Consider the following 26,708-nt stretch of genomic DNA (forward strand, 5'->3'; position numbering starts at 1 on the left):
GGAGGTGCTATATCTATCAATCCTCAGAACCCTTGGTTTTGTTGTGCATACCTAATGCTAAGCTTCGGTTCAGACTAACTTTTATCCTTGCACGCAGATAGATCCAATAAGATTTTATTAACACATTTGCCTATTTTAACATTCCAATCATTTTTTTAAGATTTGCACATTTTGAACAGTCTCTCTTCTCCTCGACCCATTTAAAAATTTTATTTCTAGTTGTTTCTTTTCAGGCAATCAGGCAGGCACAGTAGTGTAGTGGTTAGCGTAATGCTATTACAGTGCCAGCGACCCGGGTTCAATTCCAGCCGCTGTCTGTAAGGAGTTTGTATGTTCTCCCCGTGTATGCGTGGATTTCCTCCAGGTGCTCCAGTTTCCTCCCACATTCCAAAGACGTTTGGGTTAGAAAGTCGTGGGCATGCTATGTTGGCGCCAGAAATGTAGTGACGCTTGTGGGCTGCCCCCAGAACACTCTATGCAAAGATACATTTTTAACTGTGTGTTTCAATTTACATATGACTCATAAAGATACGTTATCTCACCTTCCCTTTCTAAAGCAATTACCTTACATTTCTTCACATTAAACTTTATTTGGCTCTCAGTCTCCTGATCTGTGTTTCCCTAATTTTCCTCAGAGTTGTTCTCATAGCTATGCTCTCTATTTTTTTTAATTTATTTGAAAGTGTAGAAATTATGTTGTCTATCTGTCAAGTCCAGATCATTAAACAAGTTTATAAATATGGTCACATATTTTGCAGAGAGAGAATAGAACTGGCATTGTTTACATCACTCCAGGAACAGCCTTACTTCTGTCTTTCATTACCTTGACATCCATATTCACATCGGTACCATGTACAGGTCCTCCCAAGTTTATGAACACCCAACTTACGTACAGCCCATACATAGGAACAAGTGTTTAAGAGACTGGCAGGATGGATTTGCCAACTGCTGTGGGGTTTCAGGCATCTTCTGCCTTGTGGGAACATGGTTCACTGCCATATTTCCAACTTGCAAGCTGTTCAGGTTATGAATGGTTCACAGGAACAGAACCCCGCCATAACCGTCTATCTACACCCTATGCAATGCATAGGGTGAACATCTTATCAAGTAATTACAAATTATTGCACAGACTTTCCCATACACTTTATAAACTGCACAAAATGGATTCTAATTGGGGAATGACCATCCAACACATTGGCCTATGAGGAAAAAATAACAACATTCTCCTTTTTGGTGATTAGAAAATAATGGAGAAGGATCCCTTCACCATCACAATTGCCTGTTTCATCATCCCACAATTATAACCAGCTATCTGAAATTTTTCTTCTTTATTGAAATACTTCAACTTTAAATGGACTATCAAAGGAACAGGAACATTTCATGAAAAGAGAAAATCCTCCTTTTCTATCAATTGAGTTAAATTGTGCTTTATCTCTCTGAAAAGGCTGTATCATTATCAGAGACCATCTTTTCTAAAATTGGAACATAAAAATAAGAGCCTTCACAACATTGGAGGACAGCATGCAGAAAGGTAAGGAGTTTTGGAAGGGGAAATTATTTCATATATATTAAAAAAAATTATTTTGAAAACATCAGTTCGTCAGACATATTACTCCATCTGCAAGTACATTGACAATATTTGGGATCAGAGTCGATGTGCCTATCAATGTGGTGCTATTTTCAGAGTTAGGGCACCATCAATGGCAATACCATGAACTGTGGCAATTAGTTTATTACAGACTAAATATTTGAGTGAATTGTTGATTTCCTATGTTCACTTAAGGTGACTGGAAAAAGAAAACAAAACCACCTTTCACATCGTTTACTCCTATTTGTAGACCTAAGAAGATGAGTTGTGCATGTAGCCTCAGTCTGCAGCAAATTGTCCTAAATTTAGAGTCATACACACAGAAAGGGACCCTTCCATCCACCACTTTCATGTCGACCTTTTTGCCCATCTACACTCATCCCATTTACCTGCGTTAAGTTTGTTTCCTACCATGACTTGCTTATTTAAGTGCCTGTCTAAATGTCTCTTAAACATAGTAGTTGTATCTGATTCAGCCACCTCTTCTGGCAGTGAGCTCCAGATATCAACCACTCTCTGTGTAAAAAAAATCCCCTCAAATTCCCTTTAAAACTCCTTCTTCTCACTTTAAATTTATGCTCATTTGTTTTTGATACCCCAATCATGAGAAAAAAGATTCTGACCATCTATCCTTTATATGCCTCTTGTAATTTCATATACATCTATCAGATCACCCCTCAACCTGTTTTGCTCCAGAGAAAAAACAAAATCACTTTATCCAATCTCCTCCCATAACTAAAGTCCTCCAATCCAGGCAACATCCTGGTGAATCTCCTCTGCACTCTCTCCAGTGCAATCACATCCTTCCAATAGTGTGGCAACCGGAATTGCACACAGTACTCCAACTGCAGTCCATCCAATATTTTGTAAAGTTGTAACATAACTTGACAGCTTTAGTATTTTATGACCTAACCTATGAAAGCCTATGTCTTCTTCACCATCCTATTTGCCTTGTTGTCACTTCAGGGAACTATGGACTTGAATCCCATGTCCCTCTGTTCATCAACATGCCTTAGCACCCTACCATTTACTGTATTTGTCTTATCCCTATTTAACTTCTGAAAATGGATCACCTCACACTTATCAGGATTAAATTCCATCTGCCAACACTCTGCCCAACTTTCCATCTGATCTTTATCCTGCTGTATAATATTCCTTGCTCTCCATAACACTATCAATTTTCATGTCATCTGCAAACTTACTAATCATACCTCCTACAGTCACATCGAAGTCTTCATCAATGACAAGGGTACTAGCACCGATCTCTGCAGTACACTGCTGGTCACAGACTTCTAATCAGAAAAGCATCCTTCCACTACTACCCTCAGTCACCAAGCCAGTTTTGGATCCAATTAGCCAGGTCACCTTGGATCCCATTTGCCTTAACTTTCTGGAACAGCCTCCCATGCCGGTCCTTGTCAAATGTCTTATTAACGTCCATATAGACAACATCTACCACCCTGCCTTCATCAATCTTAGTTACTTCCTCAAAAAACACAAGCAAATTAGTGAGGCAGGATTTCCCCTGCAAATCCTATCCCTTAGAATGTTCTCCAATAATTTCCCTACCACTGGCTCAAGGCTCAATGGGCTGCAGCTACCTGGCTTATTCCTGCTGCCTTTCTTAAACAGAGGAACAATATTACCTATCCTCCAGGAAAGTTGAATTAGTTTCAAAGCAAAACAAAACACTAAAGGTTGCAAGTAGTTAGTGTCTCTCTGCACTGAATGACATTACTTTATGCATTAGCATGGAATAGTTCAAATTACAGCCAGCAACAGCACGTATCTGTGCTCTAGTCTGGAGAAAATACTTTGATGACTGAGACACAATAAAGGAGGCAGTATCAAAAGAGAAAAATAAATAGAGGACAAATGGAGAGAGAAATACTAATCACATTAAATAAACTTAACATGTCATTCTTTTACTAATTAATACATTGTCAGAAATATCAAGAATGTATTTAAGGTTCAGCCTTGTGGAGCTTATTTTCCTGATCCATCTATGATGAGAAAGTTACACCAGAGAAGTACAACTAAGAAATTAACAAAAAGAAGAAACAAAGAAATATCAGAAAGCATGGATACAAAACTGTTCCTTCCTTAATTGTTGAGTAAAAGATGTTGAAAATTAGAAATAAAGCAATTGAATTTCAGGAATCCAATGCATGAGGGACACAGATAGAAAGGAATTGATCATTGGGGAAATAAGTTTCTCAATCTGTTCAGTAATGTTCAGATGTTTTGGGTATGAGTCCCACTCCAGATTCTTGAGCATAAAAAGCTATGCTGATTCTGCATTGAAACGATGAGAAAGAGCTAAACTGTCAGGAGGATTTTATTTTCAGGCAGTGTTAAACAGGGACCCCATCTGCTTTCACAGGTGGACATAAAAGAGCCCTTTGTGTCATTATAAAGACAAGCACAGAGAGTTATCCTTGGTGTCCTGGCCAATAGTAATCTCACAATCAACAGCACTGAAATAGATTATCTGGTGATTAGCAAACTGCACAAAATGGATTCCAGTATGTAAGTTAGTTGCTGCATTTCAATTATGTAATTGGCTGTAAAGAGCTTTGGGATGTTCTGACAGAGGTCCAGAGGTACTACATAAAAGTCAGATTTTTAAAAAAAGAATGAATGCTGAAAATATTTGAATTGTTGAATGTAAAAATATTGTCTTTTTCACTAGTTCCTGCCTACTTCTTGTTTAAGTTCTAAAAGTAAGCAAGACCCTTGTAGTTTTAAATGCTATTAAACTTTTTCTGAGATATTGCATGCACATATTGGCAGGACTCTAATCTTGATCTTTCAACACAGGCAGGTAAGGGGATAATGCTTTTCCAGCATAAATTCTGGGCATGGCTGCCATCAGGTGATAGAACCACTTTCAGTATCGGAGAATTACGCTGGCATTTTGCCAGGGAATTTAGAATTGGTGGTACTGCTGGGTCTCTTACAGCATGCCAGCGCACAACAATCTTAAAAGCCATTTATACAATGCAACGTGCCAATAGTGAACAAACTGTTCAATTAGAATGCACCCCCATGAACTTTGGTCATAGAACTCCTAAAGGATTTAAAAGGAAAGTTATTTAAGGAATTTCCACACATTTATCTCTCTTGTTTTTGGGAAAGCATCAAACAGGATACAAGCTTATTACATGATGTCAAAATTCCCTTGTTGTTCCATAACCTAATTTATTGCAGTATGATATGAGTAAAATGTTCGTGACATACCATTCATGGATTTTTTTGGAGAGTTAAGAAATTCAGCACATAAATAGTTGGTCTGAACCTCTCACAATGCACCATAAAGCAAATCATTTTAAATTCTATTAGCATTGTACTGGTTAAACCAAGGTCATATTTTTAACATGGTTTTAACCAGCTGGCTTACTACTTGAATAAATATGAAACTTTATAATGAGTTTGTTTCCTATCAGGTTTTCACCATTGGGCATAGAGGAATGAGAGAAGTGTATTAACTCTTTTCTGCAAAACCCCAGGGTATTAAGACAACTCTTAACAGAGCCATTAAAGTAGAATGAAGGTTAGTTTTAATGGAAAATTTCAAATCCTTGCAGATGACAAGAGATCTCTTTTGACACTTAACAGTTAATCAGGGATTCTTTCTTCAGAGAGCATGGGGCCAATCCCCCCAGACACTTTCCTAACCAGGAAGCTGGAATGGATGTCAGATGTTCTTGAAGTAGAAGACCTGATAGAGAAGACTGTCATCATGCTCAGTCTTAATGTCTTAACTAAAACTAGTAACATAATACAATTCTAATATCTTATTGAAGTTGTAACCTGGAATCATCTTGGAACATCAATACAACTTTTCTTTCAACATGAAAGTATTCAATTCAATGTATGGTTGTGACATAACTGTTAAGATACTGAACTTGTTATCCTGCACTAACAATCCAGAGACCTGAGTTCAAATCCCAGAATTGCTGCTGTGGAATTTAAGTTCAGTTAATATTCTAGATTTTTTAAAACAGGAACTAAGTATCAGCAGTGTCCACTAAAGTACCGATTGTTGTCAAAAAAAAATCTATTTGGTTCACTGATATCTTTTAAGGCAGGAAAATCTCCACATCCACTAATAAGGTTGATAGTTAAGTACCCTCTGACATGGTCTGACAAGTCACAGAGTTCAAAGGCAATAAATATTGGCTTTGCCAACACCACCCAGATCCAGAAAAATGAAGAAATAAAAAGGCAACAACGAATTTCATCATTTCCCTCCAAAAAGAAGATATGAGTTAAGACTGTGCCTTTAAGGGTTGTGTACCTTGAGTAGTACATGAAACAATATTGAAACATTAAATTAAAACTTACATCTAAACAAAATAAACCTTTGATGGGCAATTTTAAAATATTAGTTTATAATGATCTTGTCAATTTGAAGAGAAAATGCATTTGAGGGTCAAATCTAAACAATCTACTAAAGGTACAATTCCACAGTATACTTTTCTGATTGCTTTTGTTTAATATATTCTATTTCCATTTAGTCTATTTAGAAATGCAGAATGTTAGGAGAAAGTCTATGAATGGTCCCCATACCATCCTTAGAGATCACTTACATCAAAACACTAGATCAAAAAGTGGTGCAGATATAATTTGTCATCAGGGATTTCCTTCTAAAGAATTACAGTGGAGATAGGTGTGGATCAATACTATGGATTTTCACTGCAGGGGCTTGATAGCCTGATTGCTTAGAAACATGTGCAGTGATAAAAGGGCAGGACTGCCAATTTGTTACAGATAGCAGAGTCAGCACATAGAGTATCTAGGATTTACAAGCTAAAGTGATACAAAATGTTATGATACTTCAGTGGTCATATCTTGTTACACTCTAGGAAGTTTAACTCTCTCCTTGTATCTGCTGTTTTAGATTTCTTGTAATAAAGTCACCATGTAGTATTCAAGTGATTTTAACCAATAGCATAAGGGTATTGTAATGGGTGTTTAATAGAACATTTGAAAATATCACTTTATTTATTTTAGTATGGCTCATTCAGGCTTAGCTGTGACTTTAAGTCTCACACCAAGATTTGAGCACATATTCTGGTACTCTTTGCAATAGGAGGGTACACTTCATTGTTGGAATTGTATTTTTCAAGTGAGATGTTATAGTGAGACTAGTGGAAGTGGACATAAAAGATGCCAAGGCCCTTTTCACTTAAGGACAAGGGAGAATTTTCATAGTCCTGCCCAACCTTTATCTCTTGTCCCGCCACAACCAAAATAGATTGACCCAGCATTCCTTTTGCATTGTACAACTTTCCATACACATCTGCAAAAATTGATGCAGATCCTTTTTACAAATAATATGCATACACAATGAATCTGCTAAATACATGAAGTTGTCAGCACTATTTTTATACCTGTTCATAAATGGTGGAAGCCTTGAACACCAGACAAGGTCTTAAATAGAGGACAGCTGGCTCCAGTGGGCCTGTTCCAACTTTGGTCAAAGCCAAGGTCTGAAGCATTCATCTTCCTTCAATTACATCCTCATTTTATTTTTCCCTTGATTTCCCTTGCCCCCATCCCAACCTCCCAACCACTACCACTCCAGCCCACTTCCCTGCACTCCCATGTTTGATCTACATTCTCTGACATTCTCCAAAGCCCTTTGAATCTTCTCCCTGCCATCTCCAATATTATCATGTCCCTGATATCTCCTCCCCTACCCCACCCCCCTCCCAGCCCAACTACCATCAGCCCAATTTCCAGCTCTCTGATGTTGTCCCATCACAAATGTTCGCACCAACTTTTTACTGTCCAGCCCCCAACAGTTCCACTCCCCTCAGCCCTCCTCAGTTCCACTCCTCCTGATCATCTCTTCCCCTACCCTTGATCTGATTCCAAGCACTCCATACTCTGCATCATAACAAAGGAAAAGTATTAAGCTCAGTTTCTGATACATTTCTCTCCTTTAAAGTTCCGTTTTGCTTTCCACAGATGCTGCCTGACCTACTGAGTGTTTCCGGCATTTTCTGTTTTTATTATGCATACAATCCCTGCACTACCTTGCAAAGCACCAAGGGCAAGATATATGATGGAATATGGATTGCCTATAGCTTCACCCAGACTGGCATGGGACCCTGCACATTGCCTCCTCAACAGATGAAAATACATGATGAGGGATTTCTAGCTCAATAAGTTTTAATTCATTTTGAGGCTGTTTGTGAGTCCTTGTTGCACTTCATTTGCTCATAAAGCCACAGTTGCCACATTTCAGAAAGAATTCATCAGCTCCAATGTGCTTTCAGGAAATCCTGAGGGTATGAAATGTCTTGCAGAAAATTCCTTTTCCCTGCAAGAGAAAACATTGTATTATCTGGAGCATTGCTTTCAGCTATAGGAAGTCCTATGATTTTTCGGAAGTTGATGTCTCCGTTTCAAATGTTGCAGCACCCCAGTTGCAAAGGGCCTTTCTATGGATTAAGACACAATGAGAATATGCCGACTTTACTTTGTATCAGTAGGCATTTCCAGAATAGAAATGCTTTGGACCTTTTTTCAGAAAATTCAGAACACCAGCTGCAGTTCAACACACCCTATCTGAACTATAGATCTTAAGTACTCAATAACTGTAACCTCACCTTTAGGCTGAAATTATGTTAGCACTTATTTTATAGTTTTGCTGCTAATGACTCATAATGAGTATTGAATCTCTCAATTAGGTTAAAGCTTTTAATTCAACTCTGGTTTTCAGGAGGTAGCATTTGGCTAAGTTTAATATTTTCATTGACAAATATATGTGCAACCACAAAGGAAAAACAAAATGGAAAGCTTTTATATTTTTAGATAAGATGACACTGCTAATTCTACATGGTAAAATGGCCTTGACTGATCTTCAACACATTATTCATATGCCAGGCAACAGACTCTTAAAACAGGCACTCTGTTCTGAGCTCTATCAGAGGAAGAGATTAGCAGGCAGATGGAAAAAGAGATCCAAGGATGTGCTCAAAGCCTTCTTGAAAAACGCAACATCCCTGCTGGGAATCTCTGGTCCATGACCATTCAAACTGGAGAAGGAATATTCAGGATGGTATTGAGTCTGGCATCATATGCACACATAAGCCAGTGCAAACAGCAGAAGGAACACACCATCTCACAAACTATCCACCTGCTCTCCCCTTGGACACCACCTGCCCAATCTGTGTGGTTTCCACATCGGTCTCAACAGTCACGTCAGAACCCACAAAACCAGCATGAGAGCAAATCAATTTCAACCCCTAAAGATTGCTGAAAGAGAAAAAGGATCTTCAACAGAACTATGGAGACATCTACAGCTTAAAGGGCCAACATTATATGCACTTCCAACAAGGGGTTGGTATTTACAGTGTACAAGCAGCACTGAGATAGTAAAATGTTCCAGTGTTCATAGACAATATGGCTTAGAAATACATTGCAAGTCAGCATTGCTAAAATGCTGTATAGTTGTGACTGTGCATTCTATTTTGTTGATATTTGACTCAAATGGAACCATTTCAGATGTGAAGTAGATTGTGGTCAATGTGTTAAGAGAGACTAACCACCAATAAATTTCTAGGCGTCTCTAAGATATACAAATATGCATTTCGGTAAGGGTACAAAGAATTTGACATACAGAAAAAAATCTGCAATGTATTTTAACATTCTACCATTACTGTCACATTTCAATCTGATTACTATACCATACGTATTCTGTGCATCAATGATTATAACAGATAACAAACGATTTTTACACTGGCTTACATTCTTTCTCAGATTAGAACATTTCCAATGGATAAAATCTATTGATAAACAACTACTTTTTTCCTTATGTCATACTTAGTGACTGAAACTTATCATGGAAGGCTATTGTGGGATTTCTGTTCATTTTGGAAGATGTGCTTATCATATTACAGAGGAGAGCTTTTTATTTGATTATGACTAGCATTAAAATCATATGAGCTGAAATCTGTTATAACAATTAAAGATGTATTTTAAAGTCACTTTCCTGCTCAGGGGGTTGCAAGCAGTCACACAATAGCTGAAACAACTTCAGAGAGTGTGAGTGGTTTCCAGCTCAATAACATTGGTGTGATTATACTTGCAGAATGGTTACGGTATATATACCAGACCATGGACTAAAGGTTTCCTCATACCATTCTCCAATATCAGTAATACACTGCAAATATGCATTATTAAGTGGGAAAACTTCAATAGTATTCTTAATGCTCACTGCAGTACTTTGTTCAAATCTACTTTTCAATAGACCTTGCTCTCTAAAGTCTTGTAATTGACATAAATCACATGCTTGAATTACATTACTGACCTACTGGAGAATCTCATGAATTTCCCTCTATTGTAAGCTTCAATAGCAGATGAAAGTAAAAGGAGAGGAATGAAAGAAAATGCTGAAAACCACCATCTAGTCTAAGAAAAGGAAGGACAAAGTCCTATTTCCAAAAAGGACTGTTAGGAAATTATATCTCATAAAATAGGTTTGCAAACTAATGGGAAAAAATATGGTTTGCATTGCTTTTCCAAATGTTGTGTTCTGTTGAGTTATCAAGGGTTGGCTCCAAAATAAGTTGTGCAATAAACATATAAAGCTTAATGTAACAACCTATTTTATTTCAATAAAGCTGTCTTTTCAAGTTTACATTACTCATGCATTTTCTGCCTTTTCAAGTCCAGTCCAGCAGCAACAATCTACCAACTCCATTTTGATGAAACATTTCTCTCCCTAGTGAATTAAGAGAGTCATCATTTAGGAATGAAGTTGGGAAAGAGTAATGGTTGTAGAGAGGAAGGAGCTTAGTGGCGGGAAAGAAAGTGAGGATGTATGCACGTAGGAGGGAATTTGTTTCATTTCTCAGTGCCAGAGAAGTACTGAGAAGCAGCTTTCAGCTTTCCACAGACAAATGTTCTTTCCCCCAAAGCACTGTTTCAGCAAAAGCTACATCCAAAAGCAGAAAATCCAAGGAGTTGCTTACACATTCCCCAAAGAATTATTTGCACACTGAGTTGAAACAAAAAAAAACACTGATTAATGGAACCTAGAATATTTCAGGCATGCTGAAGGAATATAGTCAAAATGCTCATTATGTTACTTATAAAATAGAAAATTGTCTTTTCAATAATTTAAAAAAATGTTGGTAACCCAGCATCTTTAAATAACTCAGAATGTCTGCAGTCAGGAGTGAATGATTTTGAACCAGTAGGTGCTGCTGTTGCACCTAGTGACCTGAGGGGTGCAGCAGCACCATTTTCTCTTCTACGGTCTTATTAACTACAATGGAGGGTCTGGTAGCATCAGAACATATTGAAGGGATAGCAATATATTGACATTTTACTGTAATATTAGAAATCCTACAGTGTTTTTCAGAATACTAATTAACATATTTGTGAGCTGATGGCATGTAGAGTGACTTTTATTATGTTTAAATGCCAGAAAGCTGTGCTAAAAATGAAGACTAACCCATAAAAATACTTAGCCTGTCATGTGTTTATATGGCAAGTCATGGGTTGTGTAAATAATTCTGTTTGGATGCTATGGGGATATCTTTAAAATAATGGCACTTCTAATCCAAAGGAAATGCTTGTAAGTGTAGCTAAAATGTGAAAAGCAAATAAAATATTTAAAATTATAAATCTGAAGAAGTGTTGTAAACACTCTCAAGGGTGCAAATGGCAGGGATATTGAAAGTAAAATCTTGTTTTGGTGTTCATTAATGCTATTTGTTTCTCATACATAGAATGGGAATAGAAATAGAACCAGAGGTTTAGGGGAAACAGATCCCAGAGATACAGGGAAAGAGGGAGAACAGGACTAACGTGATTGCTCTCCTGGGAGTTGGTACGGACCTGATGGGCTGAATGGCCTAATTCAGTATCATTACATATATGAGAAACTGGTGAATGTCACTTATATAATGTGGACTGAATAAGAACCATATTCCTTTTTACACCACATCAATCTTTTTTGCAATAAAATAATAGTGCATGAAATCAAATACAATGCAAAAGGAGCTGCCAATTCACACTCCACCCATTTTGTTTTGGTATTGTTGACTAATGTCACCCCATGGTGCTTTAAATGACTAATATTAAGCTGTGTGCCTAATAAAAACTATATGTATTGGTCCTCTACTTAATTGTTCTAAATTTTGTGCAGCTGAAAACTTCTTGGCTTATGCATATTAGCCCTGAAGAATGAGATGTACTTGGAAACTTCAGAATTTACATTTTGAGTTGGCCTTCCTTTCAATATGCAGCTTCAGCAAAACACTTTAACATCAATGAGAGAAATCTGTTGAAGAAAATTTAAGACTACTAAATTACAGTTTAGAGCAACTGCAGTGTTCTAATATGATCTGAATTGTCCACCATCATTGAAAGTCTGCATAGATTTATAAACTACAATATAAATATTGACTGCAGTTTTCAACCAAACCAGTAAACTCTTGACCCGAGAGTTCAAAGTGTTCTGTAACTGTCAAAGCTGTGGGCGTTATTGCACAGTCAAGGCCACTTCAGTACACCAAAGAGCAATCGCTTACTTCATAGCCTAAAAAATGTAGTCGATATTTATTTATTAAGCTCCAGGTCATTTTTTCAGACAAACTTTCACCTGCACTTTGTGACTTAAATATTTAAGCTGTAGTTGCCACTTAATGTTAAATACCAGCAATTCTGAAGCCATTGCAAACCAAAAAGGCATGCCACAATGGAAGTTGAAAACAAGCTTTGCTTCTTTTTAATAGGGAATTGTTCAAAAATTATCCAAACTGGGGAAGAATGTGGCTGTTTGTGAATAAACCTAAAATAATCCTTGCTTGTGTTGCATGGGTGATTATCCTCAATTTGACACTTATTTTAAGTGCTGAGCACAAAATGGGTCCTACAAGTGAGGGAATCCGATATCATTTATGTAGAAACTTTTAAGTCATGAGTTACTTAATAGTGCTCATTTGAAAAATGGATTCAATATTGAAGGAGAGTTGGTTTGTGTTTTAAATTTAAAAAATAACTATCATTACAGGTGCGCAGCTAGTGAGGAACCAACAGGTTTAGAAAATCCATTGCATAATATACTATTTTTTGTACTACCAGATCAAATTTTACTGAATAGCTCATCGCCTTTGCCTAGTGTTCTGATAACACATATTATCCAAGTCTTACTTGTGCATGAAGTGCAGGCATGAAATCAATTTTCACTTGCTCAAAATTCTTCACCTTCATCTTCACCTCTCAAACCATCTCGCTGATGATGTTCTCAAGGCTCTCAATCACCTGTCCAGCCAAACCCATAAATACTCTCCACCCAGCCTCTGATCACCGAAAACCTACCCAGCCACTAAAATGTTATCCATCCACCTCCATCCTTAGATTCCATCTGAACAAACCCAGCCCTCAATCCTCTGAATTAACCCATCCTTGAGCCACCTATCCAAGTGAACTCAGCATCGAATTCCCTGAACGTAACATCCTAATGAACCATGAATGTGCTATCCAAGCAAAAATGGCCTCCAGTCACTGGCTTTTGAGCCCACTTTCCAACCTTCTGTCTGAAAGGCAACCCACAACCCTTGATTATTGTTTCCAAACCCTACCAATCCCCTCAAAGGTTACACTGCCCCACCATATCCCTTCTCTCCCTCCCAACAACCCACAGTCCAAGTGATTTCTGCCATTGAAAAGTCCTTTGTGTGCACAAAATATTCAATCATGCACAAAGCCTTGGACCTACTGTGTTTTAGATTTTCACTGCTGTTATTGTAGGGTGTTAAATTACATAGGTCAGTTGATAGCTTGCAATGAGAAATCATCAACACCTGGCATCCCAGATTTTTTAAAAGAAAAAATTATCCTTGAAGTAGCAATAAAGAGAATATAAGTAGATTTTTTTTCTTTGGGACTCTGCAATTTATTTTGCTGTTCATATAACATTACATTTCACAATCAAAAAGTGGCTCCAAAATATTTTAACTACCAACCAGTAAATATCATGAGAACCAGGGTTCTTTTCACACTTGAATAATCATATCTGAACCCAGAACAAAAGGCAGCAGTATGTTATTTTCCTTCTTAAATCTCTATCTCAAAACTTACACAAGATTTGGGCGGCACGGTAGCGTAGCGGTTAGCACGATCAGGGTTCGATTCCCCTTGCTGTCTGTAAGGAGTTGGTACGTTCTGCCGTGTCTGCGTGGGTTTCCTCCGGGTGCTCCGGTTTCCTCCCACATTGCAAAGATGTACGGGTAGGTTAGTTTGGTTTTAAATGGGTGGTGCAGACTCGTTGGGCCGGAAGGGCCTGTTACCGCGCTGTAAATAATTTTTTTTTAAAAAAATAATTAATTAATTAGATAATTCAATGAAATGATGTTCAAAGTACCATCTTACAAAGACATTCTAAGTATAAACCGAATATCGAGTCAGCAGTAAATTAATTTTTGTTGCAATCTGGAACTTACATTTTTCATGGACTGTATAGTCAAATATAGTTCAGTATTTGGCAGCCATAAACTTTCATCTATATTGTATGGAATCCATGAAATAGTAGCAACGTTTTTGTATGAAACTTTAAGTTATATTGTAGCGGCTAGCTACACACTATGAAATGAAGACACAGAGTCGCTGGTTTCGAAATCAGAGGTCGAATGCCGACAGGGGCGCGGTGCGCCTTTAATATCCGAAAACTTCCCGCGCTACAGTTCCCGCGCTGACATCACGCGTGGGTCACCTGATCTTCCCACGCGCGGGCTTTCCCAGCCCAACGCTGGGGACGAAGGAGGGCCCCGCGCCATCTTGGATCGGGGCCTCTGACGACGTCGCGATGTCGGGAGCCAGTTCGATGCTGGTGCGGTGAGTCGCTACAATATGATATTAAACACTGCTAGTATTGTTGTATTGCAATCATTCTTCTCAGAACCATACATCTTAAACATAAGATTTTGTATCAAAATTTTGAGAATCTAATTTCTGATGTGCTGAGAAAATATGATATAGATCCATCTTTAAAAACAGATTCAATATTAATCAAGTGTGTACTGTCATTTAAATCAGGCTTTAATTCAGATAGAATCTAATTTAATAACTTATGCTTAAAGGTTCAATAGATCAAAAAATAGGAACACTTTGAAAGTGTATGGTGAAAACTTGTCTAAAGATTCATCTGCCATATTTAACAGTGCTGCCTACATGCTAAATTACAACCTCCATGATGCGCAGTAATACACAGACTGCTGTTCTAGTCTCACCCCACCACAAAGAAGCTCACCAGCAATAACACTGCTAAAAATCATGGCCCTGTAATACTAACATAAATTCTGGTTGCTTTGACAAGTACGTAATTTTGTGCAGTGGTGCTCTTCGCATCTCGAGAGTTATGAGGCAATTTCATTCCCATCTGACATATTTACAAAGAAACATTAGACTGAAGGAATTAGTAAACCGAGAAATCTTTATAGATTTTTAGTCCCTGGCTGTCTCACTCACATCTGTTGGCTCTTCCCAGAGGAAATGCTTGAGTGACCACTGTAGATATCGTCACTAAACACTAAGCAGTCAGGAGCAAGCTGAGGAGATGCTTTAAGTCAGCTAACAGGATTAGGCACAAGGTTTCCAAAATTCTGAATTATATAAAAAGTAATACGACATGTGTCATGAAAATAATTTTAACCTGTTAGTGTCAGCCAGATTTTGTCATTGCATTTCTGTAAAAAGCACATATTATTCCAATTACCGAAGTGTTATTTCCACCAGAGTTTAATGATGCTTGCTTATAAGCATGGCTTCAGGCATACCCACAATACATTCTCACAATAGGTCATTTAAACTGATCTGTTCTAGTGTAAATACCAAAAGGGCATCCTAAGTAATTGTCATTAAAAGGGCAAGGACTTATGCCATGGCTGATTCTCCTTCTCTCCCTCTAAGCAACAGTGGCTGCAGATTCAGCATGCCCTGGCATCTGCAAAAACGACAGTTTTGTTGCAGATTGTCTTGGTAGGAACGATCATTCAACCAGACATCAGTCACACTGCAGTAAACACCTGCTAAACTCTACCAGTTGCTTTTCCTAATGCAATCACAATACCCACCAGACTGTAACTTACAAAATATATAACAGAACTGAATATTTGTACTGATAGGTCCTAACAGCTCACATTTCAACCTTACTCACAGCTCACTACCCGCAGATTTCTGTGCTAACAGCTTGCCACATATAAGTTCTTCATCCTGAAAGAAACTCCAGTCAGAGATCCAGCTATTACAAACACCAACGTGACATCATCATCTAACAGCAATAAGTCAGTCAACTTAATATAATTACAAAAATAAGCAGGCAGTCCAGTAGATAAAATAGTCTGGGCTCTGGTTATTTAAGTGGAAGACATGAGGTCAGATCTCAGTATTGACTTATATTTACATTCAGATTTCCTTTAAAGCTTTTTTTTACTAGTTGAACTAGGTCATCTGTGACAAGGAGGGTACAATTACAAGGATTTGCCAGTGTAGTGTACTTCCTGGTGTAGGGAGCAATATAGCTGACATCTATGTGGCCTTGAAAAATAGGATAATTTTTCCTTTCTTGACGGTGGTGTATACAATAGGTCTGAAACTCTAAGTTGAGAAAATGGCAACATAGAGAAATAAAGCAATCAATAACAGGATAGCATTTGGTCCGTTTTCACAAAAAAGCTTATTTTGGCATTTTTATGCATCATATTTAAAGTGATCAGAATTTTAAAATACTAAATTCAATTATTAAAAATGATAAATGCTGCTGTTTTCTACTGCACTGACTCCAGAAGTTTAGTTACTGGACTTGACCACAGTTTTCTGGAAGAGTTTAAAGTATAACGAATGCTGTTAGCATTTAGATTTTTGGCTGAACCTTTTTATCACATCAATAAAGTTGTAACACCACATAAATCAGACATTATCTTTTGACTTCTCAGCATGACAGCTGTTACAAGAACATTAAACATCTGCACTATATTTTAAACAGACTGGGGGCTAGAATGTCAAATACATCCTCAAAAAATTGAAGCAAAGCATTTTTGAAAGAAAAAATGGAAACACCTTTGAAATTCATTGTAGGTTGCTGCAATGCCTTATTTTTAAATAAGAAGGAAACATGGTCTTTACAGAGTAAAGCACCCTCAAAGCTGTATGTCAGCACTCACTGCGAGGTCACCCTATCTCAGGCATAATGAAGGAAAAGCAGTATGTACCACGAGGGTCATTATACACATGAAAACATGCAGTGGTCAAGTCTCCAAGCTCAAATGCTTCCAAGATAATTGATCTATCTGCAGAAGTACAGCAGTGACTTTCTCCTAACTATTAAAGAATGATATGATTGAAAAGTAACCTAATATTCAATATTCCTGGTATCATCGTTCTATTTCTGATATCCAATACGAGCAATGAGGCTTAAGCAGGGTTCAACTACTTGCAGCTATGCATCTTAAACAGATAAAAGCACCAGCCAAATTCAAATCATATGAGAGCTGACAAGCCATTTATCTTCATTGGCCTGTTTTCACATAGATGTGGTTGTGCAATTCTGCTAGAAGGAGACATTACACACAGTTAATATGCTTGTTGATATAATTGGCTGTACTCACAACAGCATCTTCAGATATGGTACAGTAACATAAGGATTTTTGGTTACAAACTCTTCACTTAAAGCTGGAAATTGGGCTGAAAGCACAACTGGACAATTGTCTCCAATGAAAGTGGAATCAGGAAGAAAAGAGGGTCAATATGCTCTTGGAATAATAGGGGCTTTGCAGAGATTGTTCTGCATCTGAATTGATTCCGGTTCATGACAAATTTGTTTGGATTTATCTTCTTTTTCTAAAATTGCCACTGAAGATCAATGAAGACAAACATCTTCTCTGTAAATTATGTGTAAATATCTTGTGACCCATTGCTATCTAATGCCTCAGAAGATAATTGCATAAATGTTGATATCAATGATTCCAAATTCCTGGATAAAGTTGATCAAAACATTTTTGCTATTTAAAATTATATTGACACTTGGTAAGAGCAGCCTGTAAGGCATTTTACCTGGCATCTAAATGAAAAACTGTGCACTGATACAGTCTGCAATGTGACAGCTAAATCAGGCTGTTACTTGCTGATCAAGCTTTACATTACAAGCTTTGTATCCCACAGCATTTTTTTTGTAAAGGTGGAAATACAGCATGCAAATTCTGTCGCCACAGCACATACAGCATCTGCTGTAGTATGAACATTCTCAGCTGGTGAATGTAGGAGCATATAATCCAAACTTTTCATTATAGTTTGTTCTTAAATAGTCTCAAAAATTCAATACATTTGAAAGTGAGAACTAAACTGGGATTAGTCTTCAATGATCGATGATGAATCCTGGGTATCAATGTTCTTCCATGATTCCCAGTAAGAATTTAGGCAATTAAGACTAGGGTAGGTGATCTAAGTGCATGACCCTGGTCTGGCTTCTTAATAAAAAAGAAAAGTAGAAAATGGAGGTCATTAAAGTGAGAATGTGATGGCCAATTTAACAAAAAATCTTATGTTGTTATTAAAATGTTGGTTTTCCGTTAAGAAAAACAACAGTTTCTGGAGTTAAAGGTTCAGACATAATTTTGAGGCAAAAGTTTTGGGAGCTTTACTCTGCATTTGACCCAAGTTATATTTGTTCCATGAGCACTTAATACTTAATTGTACGAAGTGAAAATGAATCTGTAGTCTTATTAACAAACAAAGAGAACAAAAACATCAAAAAAATGTGAGGAAGGTAGAGAATCAATTTGCAACATAAGGCTATGTTCTCTAGCTGATAGGGTTGTTCTTAGTGAAAAATACCTTGGAGTAATAACCAGGCAATTGAGCAGGGAATCACTCATCAAGTCACTGAAAGATTAGCATAGACTGCATTTTCTAGCCAGCTTTTAAATGTGAAATACTTAATAGTGAAAAAAAAATTACCGTGCATAATAACCTCCCAAGTTGTTCACATACGTTTAAGTTCATCCAAATCCAGATCAGATGGGGACAGGGTTTCCCATTGCAACAGCTGTGAATCAACTGAGTGATGACATGACAAAGTACGCATAGACTCCAGTTTGTATTATAGTTCCTTAAAGTAACTCTTTGGATGCTCCACAGTTTTTCTGTGCAGAGAGAAGTACAGTTGGGTGCCCACCTGTGGTCAAGCCCAAATCAAGACTTGCTGCTTTGACTGGAGAAAATGTCTTTGTTGAAATACCTTGATCTCAAAATTCTTTTGCATTTGCCATTTGTGCCACACAGGGAACTCATGCCAATTGCACTCATGGGGTGACAATTTTCTAACCTGCATAACATACATTGCACCATGCACTAAGTACCATCCTAGGCCTTCTATGCAATTATGTGCAGAAACCGTGCTTGAGCTGGGAAAAGTGCAAATCCTGAAGTGCGTCTCCAGCCTGTCAAGAGTTCTAAAAGTGGACACTTTAAATATTTGTGCTGATTTAGTGCGGCTTTCTCTCATGCGGAAAAGTAGCTGTTGGTAGCAGTACCTTCTGTCTTCCATATCTGGAATCAAGCTGCCTGAGTTAAGTAATTGAGGAATGATATGTTCTGCCCCTCGATCCCAATGTCGAAGTCCCAAAAGAAAAAAAAAGCATCTACCTTTCAGCTGGAAGACAACAAAGTAATTAATGAGAATTCAAGGACTTGAGACAGTGGCAGACTCCCTAAAAGCAGCTCAGTTAGGGACTGACTTTTATCTTTCACTGGGGCAGATGTCACCCTACTAGTCAGAGCCCAAACATGCAATTGAGGCCCAAGATTATTACAAAGTAAACCCTCTGAGAGCTCATTCTTATGAATATATGACACTACAGATTTTAAGTTATTGTTATTTGTGTTCTGACATGCAAATTCCATCATAGAACATTATAACTATACAAAATAAGGCCATAATTTTCACAAATATATTTTCACAAACTCTAAATTATGGCTGTCTTCAGGTCACATTTTGCTTTGGTTCATTTAATGGGTGGACCACTTTTTTACTAAGTCCATTGCATATTTTATATTCACCAGAAGCAACAGTAGTTGTACTGGTTACAATTTCATACCTCTGAGGCTCTTGTCAAAGTGAACTTTTTAAGGTTAGTGCACTCTGCTGTTCATGTCCTTTAATTGTAGAGCAAGCCTATGAAATTCATAGAAGCATGATCATTCCCATTTTATGGGCTAATAACCTCAGTCTGTAATTTTACAATCTACAATATAAATTCATAAGAGATACTGTTCAGTACGATTAATTTATAGCAAAGCTAAACTCTTAGTGCTGATCGAAGTGAAATCCCGTTTCATGGATAATTTGATAGTCACAAAATTATATTCTCTTATTAAGAGTATTCACATTGCTGTGATTTAGCTAATTAGTGTACGCATTCAAGTAGCATTCAGATTTCTTTTATTATATGAACATTGTTATGGTGGTTTATAATATTTCGTGGATATTTGTTTTCAGCAAAGCAAGGGAAAGTCATGCTTAAAAGCAGAATTTTTTCCAACATTGACAACTGGTGTATGCATCAGCAGTAGCCAAGGCAGGTTTTAGCATGGGTTGCATGTAGGTTAAAGCACAATCTATCTGCCCCAATGACATCCCTAAACATTGACCTTAGAAAAGTGCCTTGAACAGCAGCTGTATGACATTTCATTTCCCACATGATACATTAAGATACAATTTCAGAATAAAATTAGCAACACGATGACACATAGTATTGAAATATCAACAATACATCCCTCTATGATTTGGATTAAAATGTTGAAATAAATTTAGGAACTTAATATCATATGGATAAAGAATTTTATCTTAACTCTATGGATGGATGAAATAAACACCCGCAAAATTGAGAGGATGAATATGAGAGGATGTGTGTGGCACAGTAGCGTAGCGGTTAGCATGATGCTATTACAGCGCCAGCGATCAGGGTTCAATTCCCGTCGCTGTCTGTAAGGAGTTTGTACGTTCTCCCGTGTCTGCGTGGGTTTCCTCCAGGTGCTCTAGTTTCCTCCCACATTCCAAAGATGTATGGGTAGGTTAATATGGGTTTAAAATGCGCGGCACAGACTTATTGGGCCGGAAGAGCCTGTTACCACACTGTAAATAAATTTTTTTAAAATTTAAATTTAAATTTTAAAAAAATTTAATGATATTCCATCTCAACAAACTACCTTTTTCTGTCTTATCTTCCCATGAAATTTATCATTTATTTTGGGTTGAAATTCATTTGTTTTCATAAATGATGAAGTAGAACATTTTAGTCATGCTTTGCATATAATAATAAATCATTTACATGTCATTCTTAAATCTTATGAAAATAATTTAAAAATTGCTCCACCTATTTCACGAAGGTTATCTGTATGTTACCATATTATTTAGCAACAATTATTCATTCATTGGCTATTAGCATTATCAGGTTGTTAATCTAATAATCCATTGACTCTTGTGCTTGGCCACATAGCAATGAAAGGGAATTGCTAGATATGAACCAGAATGATAAAGAAATACAGAAATATTAAGCAGAATGGAAGTCAATAGCAGATCCTTAATCAGAGCTATAATACACAGCAATATTACACACTTTGGTTGAAAGGAAAAAACCTCTTGACTTGTTTAAAAGCATCAATGGATTCTCTACTTAATCTTTGTTCTGATACATCTTGATTTGTTTATAGTTTGAAATAGAAAATAATTTCTTTTGATCTATTCTTTATGTCACAATCAATATGTCAATAGAATATGTTGTGCTTCAATTATAATGCAAATGTGTATTTGCATGATACATGCCAACTAAATTAACAACTTGTTTTCTTACATCAAGGTTTCAATATAAGTTTTGCACAGGCAACTGTATTCTTTTGTTGGCAAGTACATTCAGTTAGTTCACAAAAGTACTGAGGAGAGTATTCAAATATCTGTTGTGTGATGAAGGAGTAGCCAGAGCCTGAATGGAATACAGAACAATGAAGTTACACAAGATTCGCAAAGCAGTCAGATAATGCCAACGCTCAAAATTGCCTAAAATGAGATTAATTTGCCTAAGATCATAAATATGGGCTCAACCAATTAACAACTGAAAATTTCCATTACATAACGTGTCGAACAATACAAATAGGTACACCCCTGCAGAGAATGCAAGCAGTCATTTAGGCATATTTCACTCACTAGCTTCAGCTGAAATTTTAAGAATGCAGCAAGCAATTATATGGCATTCAATTTATTTTCTATTCTTCTCAATGTGCCTTCAGAAAAATATTTTGTTCCCACCCATATTTGCACCCATACTTTTTTCAAAAAAAATTACATTACGTTTAGCACTAGTACCAGATTGCAATCACCAGAAAACTGTGAAATTGGGAAACCGTTGCTTTAAGAAAGTATTTACTCTTTTTAAGAGATGGTAAAATCCAATCTGCACACACATAATCATTCACCCACCCACCCACCCACACACACCCACCCACACACACACACCCACACACACACGCTATGGCATTCATACACTGACCCATAAGAACTGCGTCATCAACTACCTTCTTGTTAATTTCTGACAGCTGATGCCATGATTGCACAGTATTTGGTGCTAAACTCCACACAAAATGCTGTAGCAAATGCTGAAGATCTTAGTACAAGTCAAGGGGAATACAGTCCAAGGTAGAATTAGGGTCCTTCAGGTCAGTTCAAGAACCTGCTGGTAGTAGGGAAAAATTTATGGTGTCTGCATAAATTGAGGACATTGAGGAACAGATATGCAGGCAGATTAGGGAAAGGAGTGAAACAACAGAGTTGTTGTAGTGGGGGACTTCAACTTCCTTTATAAAAACTGGGACCTCCTTAGTGCAAGAGGTTTAGATAGGGTAGAATTTGTTAGGTGCATCCAGGAGATAAATCAATATGTAGATAGTCCAACAAGAGGAGGGACCACACTGGACCTGGTGTTGGGTAATGAGCCTGGCCAGGTGACTGACCTTTCAGTGGGAGAACAGTTAGGGAACAGTGACCACACCTCCTTAGGTTTTATAATAGTGATAGATAAGGATAAGTATGGACCTTGCTGGAGAGCATTAAATTGGAGCAGGATAAATTACGAGAGTATTAGGCAGGAACTAGGGAGAGTTAATTGGGAACAGCTGTTGCTGGGCAAGTCCACATCTGACATGTGGAGGATATTTAAAGACCAAGAGCACAAGAGTACAGGATAGATATGTTTCAGTAAGAAGGAAGGACAAGGATGGCAAGATAAGGGAACCTTGGATGATGAGTGAGGTGGTGAATTTAGTCAAGAAGAGAAAGAAAGCATATGTAAGGTTTTGGAAGCTAAAATCAAACAGAGCCCTTCAGGATTACAAAGAAGCCAGAAAAGAACTCAAGAAGGGAATTAGGAAAGCCAGGAGGGGCCATGGAAAGCCCTTGGCAAGTAGGATTAAAGAGAATTCCAAGGCATTCTATACATACATCAAGAACAAGAGAATAACTAGAGAGCAGGTAGGACCACTTAAAGATAAAGGATTGGAGGCAGAAGATGTGGGCGATCTCCTAAATGAGTACATTGCATCAGTATTTACCAAAGAGAAGGACATAGATGATAGGGAAATCCGTGTGGAGTATGCTAATATGCTAAGGCATTTTTATATAAAGAAGGAGGTGGTGTTGGGTCTCTTAAAGAACATTAAGGTGGATAAGTCCCCAGAGCCTGATGGGATATACCCCAGGTTATTGAGAGAGGCAAAAGATGAGATTTCTGGAGCCTTGACCAATATCTTCCTGCCCTCTCTAGCCACAGTCGAGGTCCCAGAGGACTGGCAATTAACTAATGTTGTTCCGTTATTCAAGAAGGGAACTAGGGATAATCCTGGAAACTATAGACCGGTGAGTTTCATGTCAGTGGTAGAGAAGTTACTGGAGAGGATTCTTAGGCATAGGCTTTATGAGCATTTGGAAAACCATAGCCTAATTAGGAACAGTCAGCATGGCTTTGTGCAGGTCAAGTTGTGTCTCACTAACTTGATTGAGTTTTTTGACAAAGTAACGAGGGTGATTGATGAAGGTAGAGCTGTGGATGTTATATGGTGCATTGATAACTTTTCTCTTCTCTCTTCTCTCCTCTCCCATCAGGCAGAAGATACAGGAGCCTGAGGGACATACCACCAGGCTCAAGGACAGCTTCTACCCCACAGCAATAAGACTATTGAATGGTTTCCTTATATGATGAGATGGACTCTTGACCTGTACGATTGGTTTGTAAGACAAGCTTTTCACTGTACCTCGGTACAAGTGACGATAATAAACCAATACCGATACCAATACCTCACAATCTACTCATTTGACCTTGCACCTTATTGTCTACCTGCAATGCACTTCATTGTAGCTATGACACTTTACTCTGTATTCTGTTATTCTTTTTACCCTGCACTACTTCAATGCACTCTGTACTACCTAAATGCACTGCTTAATGAATTGATCTGTACAAATGGTATGCAAGACAAGTTTTTCACTGTACCTTGGTACAAGTAACAATAATAAACCAATACCAACACCAATACATGGATTTTAGTAAGGCATTTGATGAGGTCTCTCATGGGAGGCTCATCCAGAAGATTAAGATGCACGGGATCCACGGTGACTTAGCCGTTTGGATTCAGAATTGGCTTGCCAGTAGAAGGCAGAGGGTAGTGGTCAATGGGACTTATTCTGGCTGGGGATCCGTGATGAGTGGTGTTCCACAGGGATTGGGGATTGTACTAGGACCTCTGTTGTTTGTGATATACTGTATATATGAAAATGTAGATGGGTGGTTTAGTAAGCTTGCAGATGATACGGAGATTGGTGGTGTTGTGGATAACGTAGAAAACTGGCAAAGGTTACAGCAGGATATAGATCAGTTGCAGATATGGGCGGAGAAATGACAGATGGAGTTTAATTCAGCAAAATGTGAAGTGTTGCTCCTTGGGAGATCAATGTAAAGAGACAGTACACTGTTCATGGCAAGACCCTTAACAGTTTTGATGAGTGGAGGGATCTTGGGATCCAAGTTCAGAGCTCTCTGAAAGTGGCTGCACAGGTTGATGGGGTGGTAAAGAAGGCATATGTTTGCCATTATTAGTCAAGGCATTGAGTTCAAGAGTCAGTAAATTATGCTGCAGCTTTATAAAACTTTAGTTAGGCCACATCTGGAGTATTACATTCAGTTGTGGTCACCGCATTATAGGAAGGATGTCAAAGTTTTGGAGACGGTGCAGAAGAGGTTTACCAGGATGCTGCCTGGATTAGAGGGCATGTGCTATGAGGAGAGGTTGGACAAGCTTGGGTTATTTTCTCTGGAGCAGCAGAGGTTGAGGGGAGATCTGACAGAGGTTTATAAGACCATGAGAGGCATAGATCGAGTAGACAGCCAGTATCTTTTTTCCCAGGATTGAAATGTCTAATACCAGAGGGTATGCATTTAAGGTGAGAGGGGGAAAGTTTAAAGGAAGATGTGTGAGGCAAGTTTTTTACACAGAGAGCATTGGGTGCCTGGAATGTGCAGCCAGGAGTGGTGGTGGAGGCAGATACAATAGAGGCATTCAAGAAGCTCTTAGATAGGCACATGAATGTGCAGAGAATAGAAGGACGTGGGCACTTTGTAAGCAGAAGGCATTAGTTTAGTTGGGCATTTAATTACTAATTTAATTAGTTCAGCACAATATTGTGGGTCGAAGGGCCTGTTCCTGTGTGGTACTGTTCTACATTCTAAGTTTGTTCTATAATTCATTTTTTTCTCATTCCTGTCTGGATTAGTTCCCATTCCTATTGGGATACTGCATTACTGGGAGAATGAACCAAGCACAAGCAATCTAGGAAAAATAGGAAAAGAAAGGGAGGAGGGGGAATATGGTTTCTGGAGTAGGCCAAATCCAAGCAAGTGTTCAAGGAGCAATTAACCTCCCCAAACCTCAGTGAAGAATTGTGCCTGAAACATTTGTGTTACGGTATGGGCATCTCCTTTGAAATCTGCTGTTTGCTGCAGCCATAACTGGGCAAGGATGCATTGTTGTTATTTGTCAGGGTGACTGTCCCTCTGCCTTTTATGTGTTGGCTCCTTTCAGGTTGGAGCTGAAGATATTTGCCTCACTCCCCAGTTTCATAAAGATGGCAGTAATGGTTGCCATGGACAATCAGGGTTACAGATTTATACACAATGCCATTGACTGCACATTTGCAGGCTTCATAACCAACAGGAAAACTATTCCTCTGGCATGAAACCATCATTCTGTGGCACAAGGCTGGATCTTCTATATTTGAATGACAGCAACCAAGTTCAACTTGATTGTCATGGGCATACATACCCAGGGTATAAATGCCATGAAAATTAGCTTTTTGCAGCAGCAGCACAGTACATGACAAACATAAATTGCACAAACTTAAATTATCTTAACTTACATGACACAATAAACTAAAATAACATAACGACATCAGTGCAACTTGAGGGAAATATAGTCTGAAGTAGAATTAGGATCTTTCAGGTCAGTTCAAGAACCCAATGGGAATAGAGAAGAAGTTGTTGTTGAACCTTGAGGTGTGGGTCTTCAGGCTCCGGTACCTCCTGCCTGATGGCAGCAATGAGAAAAAGGGCATGGTCTGGATGGTGAATGTCCCTAATGATGGATGTTGCACAAGGACCTTGGGCCTTGACTCCTAGCATCCATCACTGTAACCATTTGGTCCCACTGGATTTGGAAAAAGTGTCTGGAGAACCTCCTCCCTTCCCCCATCCCCCTCCCCTTTCCATTACCACCTGTTTAGGCAGAATGTTATTGACTCTTTACTTCCTCTATCAATACTCCAATACACACTGGAAAATCTCAGAGTTTACTCGGGTTCAAATAATTTGTACAATGACTTTCACCATTTATTCCTGCTGTTATTTGCCTTGGTTTTAAGTGTTGAATATTAGCCATTCAGGCTCTTTATTGTGATGTGCAGAGACTCCATGGCATGGTTAATGCCGACTGTACGCAATGGTCATTTAAAGTGGGGAGGCAGCCCTAGGTTGAAGAGCTGACAGCATTGGGAGAAATGGACAGT

Source organism: Pristis pectinata, chromosome 16 (genome assembly GCF_009764475.1).
Source record: "Pristis pectinata isolate sPriPec2 chromosome 16, sPriPec2.1.pri, whole genome shotgun sequence".
In the NCBI taxonomy this organism is placed as follows: domain Eukaryota; kingdom Metazoa; phylum Chordata; class Chondrichthyes; order Rhinopristiformes; family Pristidae; genus Pristis; species Pristis pectinata.